The sequence below is a fragment of the Giraffa tippelskirchi genome, chromosome X, assembly GCF_054371585.1.
Source record: "Giraffa tippelskirchi isolate mGirTip1 chromosome X, T2T-mGirTip1v1.2.pri, whole genome shotgun sequence".
In the NCBI taxonomy this organism is placed as follows: domain Eukaryota; kingdom Metazoa; phylum Chordata; class Mammalia; order Artiodactyla; family Giraffidae; genus Giraffa; species Giraffa tippelskirchi.
Window position 1 is genome coordinate 80,126,424 of NC_137289.1, and position 13,443 is coordinate 80,139,866.

Below are 13,443 nucleotides of genomic sequence, written 5' to 3' on the forward strand. Positions count from 1 at the left end.
AATTTCCTGTTTGACCACTTCCAATTTCCCCTGATTCATGGACCTAACATTCCAGGTTCCCATGCAATATTGCTCTTTACAGCATCGAATCTTGCTCATATGCAGAGTATATCATGAGAAACGCTGGGCTGGAGGAAGCACAAGGTGGAATCAAGGTTGCCGGGAGAAATATCAACAACCTCAGATATGCAGATGACACCACCCTTACGGCAGAAAGTGAAGAAGAACTAAAGAGCCTCTTAATGAAAGTGAAAGAGGAGAGTGAAAAAGTTGGCTTAAAGTTCAACATTCAGAAAACTAAGACCATGGCATCCGGTCCCATCACTTCATGGCAGATAGATGGAGAAACAGTGGAAACAGTGGCTGACTTTATTTTTCTGGGCTCCAAAATCACTGCAGATGGTGACTGCAGCCATGAAATTAAAAGACGCTTACTCCTTGGAAGGAAAGTTATGACCAACCTTGACAGCATATTAAAAAGTGGAGACATTACTTTGCCAACAAAGGTCCGTCTAGTCAAGGCTATGGTTTTTCCAGTAGTCATGTATGGATGTGAGAGTTGGACTATAAAGAAAGCTGAGCACTGAAGAACTGATGCTTTTGAACTGTGGTGTTGGAGAAGACTCTTGAAAGTCCCTTGGACTGCAAGGAGATCCAATCAGCCCATCCTAAAGGAGATCAGTCCTGGGTGTTCCTTTGAAAGACTGCTGTTGAAGCTGAAACTCCAGTACTTTGTCCACCTGATGCAAAGATCTGACTCATTGGAAAAGACCCTGTTGTTGGGAAAGATTGAGGGCAGGAGGAGAAGGGGACGACAGAGGATGAGATGGCTAGATGGCATCACAGACTCGATGGACATGGGTGTGGGTGGACTCTGGGAGTTGGTGATGGACAGGGAGTCCTGGCATGCTGCAGTACATGGGGTCGCAAAGAGTCAGACATGACTGAGTGACTGAACTCAGCTGAGCCAAAGCTATGTTTTTTCCAGTAGTCATGTATGGATGTGAGAGTTGGACTATAATGAAAGGTAAGTGCTGAAGAATTAATGCTTTTGAACTGTGGTGTTATAGAAGACTCTTGAGAGTTATCTTGCATCGCAAGGAGATTCAACCAGTCAATCCTAAAGGAAATCAGTCCTGCATATTCACTGCAGGGACTGTGCTGAAACTGGAACTCCAATACTTTGGCCACCTGATCTAAAGAACTGACTCTCTGGAAAAGACCCTGATGTTGGGAAAGATTGAAAGCGGGAGGAGAAGGGGATGACAGAGGATGAGACGGTCGGATGGCATTACCAACTTGACAGAAATGAGTTTGAGCAAGCTCCTGTAGTTGGTGATGGACAGGGAAGCCTGGCGTGCTGCAGTCCTTGAGTTCACAAAGAGTTGGACATGACTGAGCAACTGAACTGAACTGAACTGAACAGAGACTGTAAATTTCTGAGAAACCTCAGAAAGATGCAACTGTTTATTCAGTTCAGTCGCTCAATCCTGTTCGACTCTTTGTGATCCCATGGAGTACACCATGCCAGGCTTCCCTGTCCATCACCAACTCCCGGAGCTTGCTCAAACTCATGTCCATCAAGTCAGTGATGCCATACAACCATCTCATCCTCTGTCATCCCCTTCTCCTGCCTTCAGTCTTTCCCAGCATCAGGATCTTTTCCAATGAGTCAGTTCTTCGCATCAGGTGGCCAAAGTGTTGGAGTTTCACCTTCAACCTCAGTTCTTCCAATGAATATTGAGGACTGATTTTCTTTAGCATGGACTGGTTTGATCTCCATGCAGTCCAAGGGACTCTCAAGAGTCTTCTCCAACACCACAGTTCAAAAGCATCAATTCTTCATTGCTCAGCTTTCTTTATCATCCAACTCTCACATCCATACATGACTACTGGAAAAACCATAGTTTGACTAGAAGGCCTCTGTCAGCAAAGTAACGTCCCTGCTTTTTAATATGTTGTCTAGGTTTGTCACAGCTTTTCTTTCAAGGAGCAAGTGCCTTTTATTTTCATGGCTGTAGCCACCATCTGCAGTGCTTTTGCAGCCCAAGAAAGTAAAGTCTGTCACTGTTTTCATTGTTTCCCTATCTATTTGCCATGAAGGAACTCTTTATTGCATTACAGTGAAATTCCAGTATTGGGCTCAGAGAAAGTGTCTACCAAAGTAAGAAATTTTACCCTGATAATGGTTTCCTAAAAATATACTTCTTACATAAAAGAATCTAATATAATAGAAAGTTGATTGGCAGTTAAATATTGTCAAACAATACATTTCTTGAACCTTAGTCAGTTTCCATTAAAAACATTGTGCCTTATTTTACGAGGAGCTATTTATTTCTCTCCCTATTTCCACATCATCCTTTCAGAGATACCCAACTACTGTGTAAGCCAAAGAATTAAAAAGATGAATTCTCACTGGGATGACCCAGAGGGATTGGATAGGGAGGGAGGTGGGAAGGGGGTTCTGGAAGGGGAACACCTGTACACCCATGGTGGATTCATGTCAGTGTATGGCAAAACCAATACAATATTGTAAAGTAAAAAAAAATTTTTAAAAATTGATAAATTCTCTAACCTCTTTCCCTCTGTCCCCTTTGCCATATTTTTCCAAAGGCAGGGTTTTCATACTAGATCCCAAAACCTTAAGCTCATAAATATATGTTTACTTGGCTAAAGTTAAACATCTTCATCTTCATCGTCATCACCTCTTACGTTTTATCAAGTGTTCACTGCATAATAGGCAGAGTATGAAGCATATCACATTTGCCCTTACTCTTCAAAAGAAATCTGTAAGATTGATATCATTATATTTATTTGAGAGGAAAAGAACAGAGTCTCTGAAAGGGAAAAGTTGAGTAGCCTACTCAAGACAACCTCCAAGGTTTAAACCTTGGTGATTTAAACCACTACATGGGATCTGAATCTTGTACCCATGGAAACCCAGATGTTTCATGACTACTTGTCAGCTCAAAAACATCTGCAGTAACTACTGGCATGAATCAGACACTGACACAAAAATTTTAAAGGCAAGGGGAAAGGACACAGTTCAAAGTCCAGAATTAAAATCCTTCCTGATATTAAAACATGCTTGGTACCAACCTTTGCAGTTATGACCAAGTATTTATGTGCCTCAAGATCCAGAAAGTTTTAATAATTTTAGGGACAGACAGGTTTGAGGGAGTAAAAACATGAATAATTCCAGTTAAGTCTCATCTAAAAAATTTGAAATTTCCATAAGATCTATTCCTACATTAAATATCATGCATACTCTCACAAAAGAAGAAATTTCTTCCATGTCACAAGCGGGAAAAAAACCTCGATGGAGAACATTTTGCCCTAACATAAATCTTAATATAATCAGCAATCACATCTACTGGCTATCTTTGGATATAAAATATTCAGAACAAAATTGAAAGAAAAGAATCATTGAAATCTTTTTTTCTATTTATTTAATTGGAGGCTAATTACTTTAAAACATTGTAGTGTTTTTTTGTCATACATTGACATGAATCAGACATGGGTGTACATGTGTTCCCCATTCTGAACCTCACTCCCACCTCCCTCCCCATCCCATCCCTCTGGGTCATCCCAGAGCACCAGGCCTGAGCACCCTGTCTCATGCATCAAACCTGGACTGGCAATCTGTTTCACATATGATAATATACATGTTGCAATGCTATTCTCTCAAATCATCCTACCCTCACCTTCTCCCACAGAATCCAAAGAACTGTTCTATACATCTGTCTCTCTCTTGCTGTCTTGCATATAAGGTTATCATTACCATCTTTCTAAATTCCATCTATATGCATTAGTATACTATATTGGTGTTTTTCTTTCTGACTTACTTCACTCTGGATAATAGGCTCCAGTTTCATCCAACTCATTGGAACAGATTCAAATGCATTCTTTTTAATGGCTGAGTAATATTCCATTGTGTATATGTACCAAGACTTATCCATTCATCTGCTGATCGACATCTAGGTTGTTTCCATGTCCTGGCTATTATAAACAGTGCTGAAATGAACTTCAGGTACACATGTCTCTTTCAATTCTGGTTTCCTTGGTGTGTAGGTCCAGTTTTCTATTTTCAGTTTTTTAAGGAATCTCCATGCTGTTTTCCATAGTGGCTGTACTAGTTTGCATTTCCACCAACAGTGTAAGAGGGTTCCCTTTTCTGCACACCCTCTCCAGCATTTACTGTTTGTAGACTTTTGGATAGCAACCATTCTGACCAGCATGACATGGTACCTCATTGTGGTTTTGATTTGCATTTCTCTGATAATGAGTGATGTTGAGCATCTTTTCATGTGTTTGTTAGCCATCTGTATGTCTTCTTTGGAGAAATGTCTGCTTAGTTCTTTGGCCCATTTTTTTTTTTTATTGAGTCACTTATTTTTCAGGAATTGAGCTGCAGGAATTGCTTGTATATTTTTGAGATTAATTCTTTGTCAGTTCCTTTGTTTGCTATTATGTTCTCCCATTCTGAAGGCTGTCTTTTCACCTTGCTTATGGTTGCCTTCATTCTGCAAAAGCTTTTAAGTTTAATTATGTCTCATTTGTTTATTTTTGCTTTTATTTCCATTACTCTGGGAGGTGGGTGATAGAGAATCCTGCTGTGATTTATGTAGGAGAGTGTTTTGCCTATGTTTTCCTCTAGAAGTTTTACAGTTACTGGTCTTACGTTTAGATCTTTAATCCATTCTGAGTTTCTTTTTGTGCATGGTGTTAGAAAATATTCTAGTTTCATTCTTTTACAAGTGGTTGACCAGTTTCCCCAGCACCACTTGTTAAAGAGATTGTCTTTTCTCCATTGTATATCCTTGCCTTCCTTGTCAAAGATAAGGTGTCCATTGGTGTGTGGATTTATCTCTGGGCTTTTTGTTTTTTCCATTGATCTATATTTCTGTCTTTGTGCCAGTGCCATACTGTATTGATGACTGCAGCTTTGTAGTATATCCTGAAGTCAGGCAGGGTGATTCCTCCAATTCCACTCTTCATTCTCAAGATTGCTTTGGCTGCTAGAGGTTTTTTGTATTTCCATACAAATTGTGACATTATTTGTTCTAGTTCTGTGAAAGATACTGTTGGTAGCTTGATAGGGATTGCATTGAATCTATAGATTGCTTTGGGTAGTATACTCATTGTCACTATATTGATTCTTCCAATCCATGGACATGGAGTATTTCTCCATCTACTTAAGTTCACTTTGATTTCTTTCATCAGTGTTTATAGTTTTCTATATATAGGTCTTTTGTTTCTTTAGGTAGATATATTCCTAAGTATTTTATTTTTTTCATTGCAATGGTGAATGGAATTGTCTCCTTAATTTCTCCTTCTGTTTTCTCATTATTGGAGTATAGGAATGCAAGGGATTTCTGTGTGATAATTTTATATCCTGAAACTTTACAATATTCACTGATTAGCTCTAGTAATTTTCTGGTGGAGTCTTTAGGGTTTTCTATGCAGAGGATCATGTCATCTGCAAACAGGGAGAGTTTTACTTCTTCTTTTCCAATCTGGATTCCTTTTATTTCTTTTTCTGCTGTGATTGCTGCTGTCAAAACATCCAAAACTATGTTGAATAGTAGTGGTGAGAGTGGGCACCCTTGTCTTGTTCCTGACTTTAGGGGAAATGCTTTCAATTTTCACGATTGAGCATAATGTTTGCTGTGGGTCTGACATATATAGCTTTTATTATGTTGAAGTATGTTCCTTCTATTCCTGCTTTCTGGATGTTTTTTTATCGTAAATGGATGTTGAATTTTGTCAAAGGCTTTCTCTGCATCTATTGAGATAATCATATGTTTTTTTATCTTTCAATTTGTTAATGTGGTGTATCACATTGATCGACTTTCGGATATTAAAGAATCCTTGAATCCCTGAGATAAAGCCCACTTGGTCATGATATATGATCTTTTTAATATGTTGTTGGATTCTGTTTGCTAGAATTTTGTTAAGATTTTTGCATCTATGTTCATCAGTGATATTGGCCTGTAGTTTTCTTTTTTTGTGGCATCTTTGTCTGGTTTTGGTATTAGGGTGATGGTGGCCTCATAGAATGAGTTTGGAAGTTTATGTTCCTCTGCAATTTTCTGGAAGAGTTTGAGTAGGATGGGTGTTAGCTCTTCTCTAAATTTTTGGTAGAATTCAGCTGTGTTGGAGTATAGGAATGCAAGGGATTGTGTTCTGGACTTGTGTTCGTTGGAAGGTTTCAGATTACAGTTTAGATTTCTGTTGTTGTGATGGGTCTGTTAACATTTTCTATTTCTTCCTGGTTCAGTTTTGGAAAGTTATACTTTTCTAAGAATTTTTCCATTTCTTCCAAGTTGTCCATTTTATTGGCATATAGTTGCTCATAATAGTCTCTTATGATCCTTTGTATTTCTATGTTGTCTGTTGTGATTTCTCCATTTTCATTTCCAATTTTGTTGATTTGATTCTTCTCCCTTTGTTTCTTGATGAGTCCAGCTAATGGCTTGTCAATTTTATTTATCTTCTCACAAAACCAGCTTTTGGCTTTGTAGTTTTTTGCTATGGTCTCTTTTGTTTCTTTTGCATTTATTTCTGCCCTAATTTTTTCTAAGATTTCTTTCCTTCTACTAACCCTGGGGCTCTTCAGTTCTTCCTTTTCTAGTTGCTTTATGTGTAGAATTAGGTTATTTATTTGACTATTTCCTTGTTTCTTGAGGTAAGCCTGTATTGCTATGAACCTTCCCTTTAGCACTGCTTTTACAGTGTCCCATAGGTTTTGGGTTGTTGTGTTTTCATTTTCAGTCATTTCTATGCATATTTTGATTTCTTTTTTGATTTCTTCTGTGATTTGTTGGTTATTCAGAAGTGTGTTGTTTAGCCTCCATATGTTGGAATTTTTAATAGTCTTTTTTTCCCCTTGTAACTGACATCTAACCTTACTGCATTGTGGCCAGAAAAGATCCTTGGAATGATTTCAATCTTTTTGAATTTACCAAGGCTAGATTTATGACCCAGGATGTGATCTATCCTGGAGAAGGTTGCATGTACAGTTGAGAAAAAGGTGAAATTCATTGTTTTGGGGTGAAATGTCCTATAGATTATCAATTAGGTCTAACTGGTCTGTTGTATCATTTAAAGTTTGTGTTTCCTTGTTAATTTTCTGTTCAGTGGATCTATCCATAGTTGTGAGTGGGGTATTAAAGTGTCCCACTATTATTGTGTTATTGTTAATTTCCCCTTTCATACTTGTTAACATTTGCCTTACGTATTGTGGTGCTTCTATGTAGGTTGCATATATATAATTGTTATATCTTCTTCTTGGATTGATCCTTTGATCATTATGTAGTGTCCTTCTTTGTCACTTTTCACAGCCTTTATTTTAAAGTCTATTTTATCTGATATGAGTACTGCTACTCCTGCTTTCTTTTGGTCTCTATTTGCATGAAATATCTTTTTCCAGCCCTTCACTTCCAGTGTGTATGTGTCCCTTGTTTTGAGGTGGGTCTCTTGTAGACAGCATATATAGGGGTCTTGTTTTTGTATCCATTAAGCCAGTCTTTGTCTTTTGGTTGGGGTATTCAACCCATTTATATTTAAGGTAATTATTGATAAGTATGATCCCATTGCCATTTACTTTGTTGTTTTGGGTTCGAGTTTATACACCCTTTCTGTGTTTCCTGTCTAGAGAAGGTCCTTTAGCATTTTTTGAAGAGCTGGTTTGGTGGTGCTGAATTTTCTCAGCTTTTGCTTGTCTGTAAAGCTTTTGATTTCTCCTTCATATTTGAACAAGATCTTTGCTGGGTACAATAATCTGGGTTGTACGTTTTTCTCTTTCATCACTTAGTATGTCCTCCCATTCCCTTCTGGCTTGAAGAGTTTCTATTGAAAAATCAGCTGTTATCCTTATGGGAATTCCCTTGTGTGTTATTTGTTGTTTTTCCCTTCCTGCTTTCAACATTTCTTCTTTGTTAATTTGATTAATATGTGTCTTGAGGTGTTTCACATTGGATTTATCTTGTTTGGGAATCTTTGGGTTTCTTGGACTTGTGTGACTATTTCCTTCCCCATTTTAGAGAAGTTTTCAATTATTATCCTCTCAAGTATTTTCTCGTGGCCTTTCCTTTTGTCTTCTTCTTCTTGGACTCCTATGATTCGAATGTTGGGGTGTTTTACATTGTCCCAGGAGTCTCGGAGGTTGTCCTCATTTCTTTTCATTCTTTTTTCTTTTTCCCTCTCTAGAGTAGAGGTTAGACTCTCAAAAATACAGTATTAAACAAAACAAAACAAAATCACAAAAATTATTAAAAATATATATGAAGTTTGCTTTAAAAATAGAGTCTTCCCCTCCCCCCCCACCCACGGTAATAGTAGGTTATAAAAAAAAATTGAAGGAGTAATAGAGGACTTAAAGTAAAATACATAAATAAATAATTTTAAGAATGATAATAGTAAAAATATATCTAGGAATTTCTCTGGAGCTGTTGAGGGCAGTGTGGGATCAGTTCAGTTTCAGATAGTTCCTTGTTTTAGCTTGTACTTCTCAAGATCTATAGGCCCCTTCCAATGTAGTCAGTGCTAACCACAGGGTTTTAATCTGTTGCACCTGTCACTTCCAAAGCAGTTCCCTCTATTTACTTTGGCTTCTTCTGTTTGCAGGTCTCTTGAGTGTCTAATTTCCACCCTGACACAAAGGGGTGAAGGTAGTCACTTATTTAGGCTCACTTCTTCAGTTGTGCTGTGGGGAGGGAGGAACACTGCAAACAAATATCACTGGCATGTGTGGGGAGTGCTTGCAGTGTCTCGACCACACTGGGTTTGCCCCCGCTCATGGCGTGTGTGCTTTCCTAGTCTACACTGCTCAGGCTCCAGGTTGCTCTGCAGGGGAACTGTCTAAAGTGGGCCCTTGGTTGCGTGCACTTCCCAGGTCTTAGCTGCTCAGGTTCAGGTTCTCAGGTACTCCACAAAGGTGCACACTTGGTTGGGCCTGCATTTTGAGCCCTTCCCAGGTCCGAGCAGCTCAGGCGACCAGGTGCTTGGCAAGCGCACTTTCCCCAGGTGGAGGGTGCGTCTTATTGCCTCCCCCATCCCAGCCACTCAGTTTCCTGGGTGTGCAACAGGCGCACCACCTCAGGTGTGCTGTGTGTCTCTTCTGGGGAGCTGATCTTTGGCTGTGACCCTCCCGGCGGATGTCATCTGTCCAGAATCCCAGGGAGTCTTGGTTAGCAACTGGGAGCCCACTCGCAGTTTGGTAGAGGATGCCATCTATGGGGTCAAGATTGCCCCTTTCTGGCTCTGGCTGCTGCCCACTTGCCTCCCTGCCTCTGGTGGGGATGGGCCGGCCCACAGCCAGCTAGCTCTCCTCTGGTATTCACTCAGTCTTTTGTTCTGTGAGTGGGCCCGGCAGTGCTTTAGATTAGGGCTTTTTGCAGGATAGTTCTCTCTCTCTCTCTCTCTCTCTCTCTTTTTTTCTCTCTCTCTGGCTATCCTGCAGCTTAGGTTGCTATCTCACATTAGCTCCCTCAGATTGCCCTCAGGGCATTCATGCCCAGTCCCTACCTTAAGCAATGAAGCCCACACCTCCCAGTTCAACCCCCTCTTGCTAGTGGCGGATGTGAGTGTCTGGGCTACTTCTTTGCTGGGAGTTGCTGTTAGGCACGTAATCTGTGGGTTTTATTTATTTATTTATTTATTTATTTATTGCAGGATAGTTCTCTCTCTCTCTCTCTCTCTCTCTTTTTTTCTCTCTCTCTGGCTATCCTGCAGCTTAGGTTGCTATCTCACATTAGCTCCCTCAGATTGCCCTCAGGGCATTCATGCCCAGTCCCTACCTTAAGCAATGAAGCCCACACCTCCCAGTTCAACCCCCTGTTGCTAGTGGCGGATGTGAGTGTCTGGGCTACTTCTTTGCTGGGAGTTGCTGTTAGGCACGTAATCTGTGGGTTTTATTTATTTATTTATTTATTTATTTATTTTTCCTCCCAGTTATGTTGCCCTCTAAGATTCCAAACACTCCCCACAGACCCGCCGGTGAGAGGGTTTCCTGGTGTTTGGAACGTCTCCTCTTTTAAGACTCCCTTCCCAGGACAGGTCTCCATCCTTAACTCTTTTGTCTCTCTTTTCATCTTTTATATTTTGTCCTACCTCCTTTTGAAGACAATGAGCTGCCTTTCTGGGTGCCTGGTGTCCTCTGCCAGCGTTCAGAGGTTATTTTGAGGAATTTGCTCAGCGCTCAAATGATCTTTTGATCAATTTGTTGGGGAGAAAGTGGTCTCCCCGCCCTATTCCTCTGCCATCTTAGGACTGCCCCCATTGAAATCTTAGAAAGAAAAGTTGCACTGAACTACTCATAAATGCACCTTGTAAAATTAATCAAAGACAACTAAAGAGAAACTGAGGAAAACTATTTCCTCATCCATAATGCAGAATTGATTTTATAATGCTTGCTTTATTATTTTTACCTAGTTAGCAAGTTAAGTTATTTCTACTTTGGTGAAACCTATTTGTTCAAGCTGGTTTTAGAAATGGCAGAGGAACCAGAGATCAAATTGCCAACATCCGCTGGACCATCAAAAAAGCAAGAGAGTTCCAGAAAAACATCTATTTCTGCTTCATTGATTATGCCAAAGCCTTTGTGTGGATCAAAATAAACTGTGGAAAATTCTTCAAGAGATGGGAATACCAGCCAACCTGATCTGCCTCTTGAGAAACCTGTAGGCAGATCAGGAAGCAACAGTTAGAACTGGACATGGAACAACAGACTGGTTCCAAATAGGAAAAGGAGTATGTCCAGGCTGTATATTGTCACCCTGCTTATTTAACTTATATGCAGAGTACATCATGAGAAACTCTGGGCTGGAATAAGCACAAGCTGAATCATGATTACCGGGAGAAATATCAATAACCTCAGATATACAGATGACACCACCCCCATGGCAGAAAGTGAAGAAGAACTAAAGAGCCTCTTGATGAAAGTGAAAGAGGAGAGTGAAAAAGTTGGCTTGAAGCTCAACATTCAGAAAACTAAGATCATGGCATCTGGTCCCGTCACTTCATGGCAAATAGATGGGGAAACAGTGGAAGCAGTGGCTGACTTTGTCTTTTTGGGCTCCAAAATCACTGCAGATGGTGATTGCAGCCATGAAATTAAAGGATGCTTACTCCTTGGAAGGAAAGGTATGACCAACCTAGACAGCATATTAAAAAGCAAAGACATTACTTTGCCAACAAAAGTCTCTCTAGTTAAGGCTATGGTTTTTCCCGTTGTCATGTATGGATGTGAGAGTTGGATGGTGAAGAAAGCTGAGTGTTGAAGAATTGATGCTTCTGAACTGTGGTGTTGGAGAAGACTCTTGAGAGTCCCTTGGACCAAAAGGACATCTAACCAGTCCATCCTAAAGGAGATCACCCTGAGTGTTCATTGGAAGGACTGATGTTGAAGCTGAAACTCCAATACTTTGGCCACCTGATGCGAAGTGCTGACTCATTGGAAAAGACCCTGATGCTGGGAAAGATTGAGGGCAGGAGAAGGGGACGACAGAGGATGAGATGGTTGGATGGCATCACCAACTCAATGGACGTGAGTTTGGGTAGGCTCTGGGAGTTGGTGATGGTCAGGGAGGCCTGGCGTGCTGCACCTCATGGAGTTGCAAAGAGTAGGACACGACTGAGGGACTGAACTGAACTGAACTGATTTGTGATGAGAAGCTACTTCATCACATGCATTTGCGGAATTTAGAAAGAGTCAATCACATGACCACTGTTGTTTTTGTATCCTGCTGCAGCTCACCTGTGGAAAACAGACTATTCTGGACCACAGAATAATCCCCAGCAGCAGTTAAACATTAATAGTAAAGTCAATAAAAGATGAAATAATCTGTTGAATGACAAACTAGAACAATGCAAGCTTTCTCAACAGGATGTTCAAAAACACTGAGGTAATTATGATGGGCTTGCCAAATGAGAAAGTACAAAAGCAAACAATTGCTATAATTTCTATGGACTTCAGGTTTACCAGTTTAAATTCACCCTTTCTTTACCAGTAATAACAGTCGCTGATATCTGCCCTTCTTTTTAGATTAATGATAATGTAAAATCTTGTATACAGAAACTAGCTCGGCAAATTTACTGACCATAAGACCTAGACCTAGTTATTCAAGCACTTTGAGACTAAGTTTTCCTCTATGTGAAATGGGCATAACACACCTATTTCATAGAGAGGTAGGGCTAAAGGAGAAGATGAATGTAAAGTTCTTGGATTTGATCTTGAATCCCCAAAGGCACTCAATAAATAGGAAGCCTTTCCATACTCATGTCTTTTTTTTTTTCTCTTACTCGTTCTTCACACTCAAGCTTTACCTTCCCTAGAATATATTTTAGACACATTGATTTCTCTTAGATCTGAATTCTTGCAGCAGTAGTTTCTGATCTGTAATACAGAGATCACTATGGGGAGGGAGAGTGAAAGGGAAGAATAGTTATTGCAAAGAGCCTACAAATCTCTAAGTATACAAGCCATTTTCTAGAGACCAAGAAAATGCTTTGCAGTGAAGTGTACAAATTTTTCTAGTATGTATAGATACTGTTTTATAAATCAAAATACAAATTCATTTCACAGTGTTACCAAATTCATGGTATTTTTTTATTATTTATTTTTTAAATCAATGGATAGTAAATATTCAACTAATATTGTGGTGGATTTCCATAGTTGTACTCTGAAAACGCTGAATCTCATGAGTCTCCATTGTTTATTTATTTATTTTTATTTTTGGTTGTGCTGGGTCTTCCTTGCTGTGCAGGCATTTTCTCTAGTTGCAGTGCGAGGGCTTCTCACTGCAGAGGGTTCTCTTGTTGTGGACCATGGGCTCTAAGGCATGTGGGTTCAGTAGTTGTGGCTCTTGGACTCTAGAGCACAGACTCAACAGTTGTGGCCTACAGAATAGTTGTCCCGTAGCATGTGTGATCTTCCTGGACCAGGAATAGAACCAGTGTCCCCTGCACTGGCAGGTGGATTCTTTACCACTGAGCCACCAGGGAGGCTCCTCACATGTCTCTATTGTTATATGATATTCTCCAGTTATTTCAAGTAAGACTGGACAGGCTTGAAGGAAGTGAGACACTCATCTCAAGTGAAAATTTAAGGGGCCCCAAAAAAGCTCAGTAATCAAGATAAATAACATTTTAAATAAATTTTTAAAATAAAAATCAATGCAAAAATATATAATTAACAAAATACCAAAATTTTAAATAAAGACATGATCTGCCAGGGCCAGAATTGTGAGAAAGTAAATGAGATGAGTCAGACAAATATATACTCAGATTCTTGTTCACAGGCTTATTGAAGATTTGACTCTGAATGTCTAAAGAAGAATGAAATATTGGGTCACTATTTTACAAGCAGGAGTCATGTGTTCAATCCCTGGGTTGAGAAGATCATATGGAGAAGGAAATGGCAATCCACTCCAGTATTCTTGC

The 13,443-nt window shown here is 39.7% G+C and overlaps 1 protein-coding gene across 2 annotated transcripts in view; it reads right to left on the minus strand.

Annotated features, from left to right (window-relative positions):
• Positions 1-13,443, minus strand: part of SH3BGRL (SH3 domain binding glutamate rich protein like) — a 125,783-nt gene that overhangs the window by 66,764 nt on the left and 45,576 nt on the right. The window lies entirely within an intron of this gene.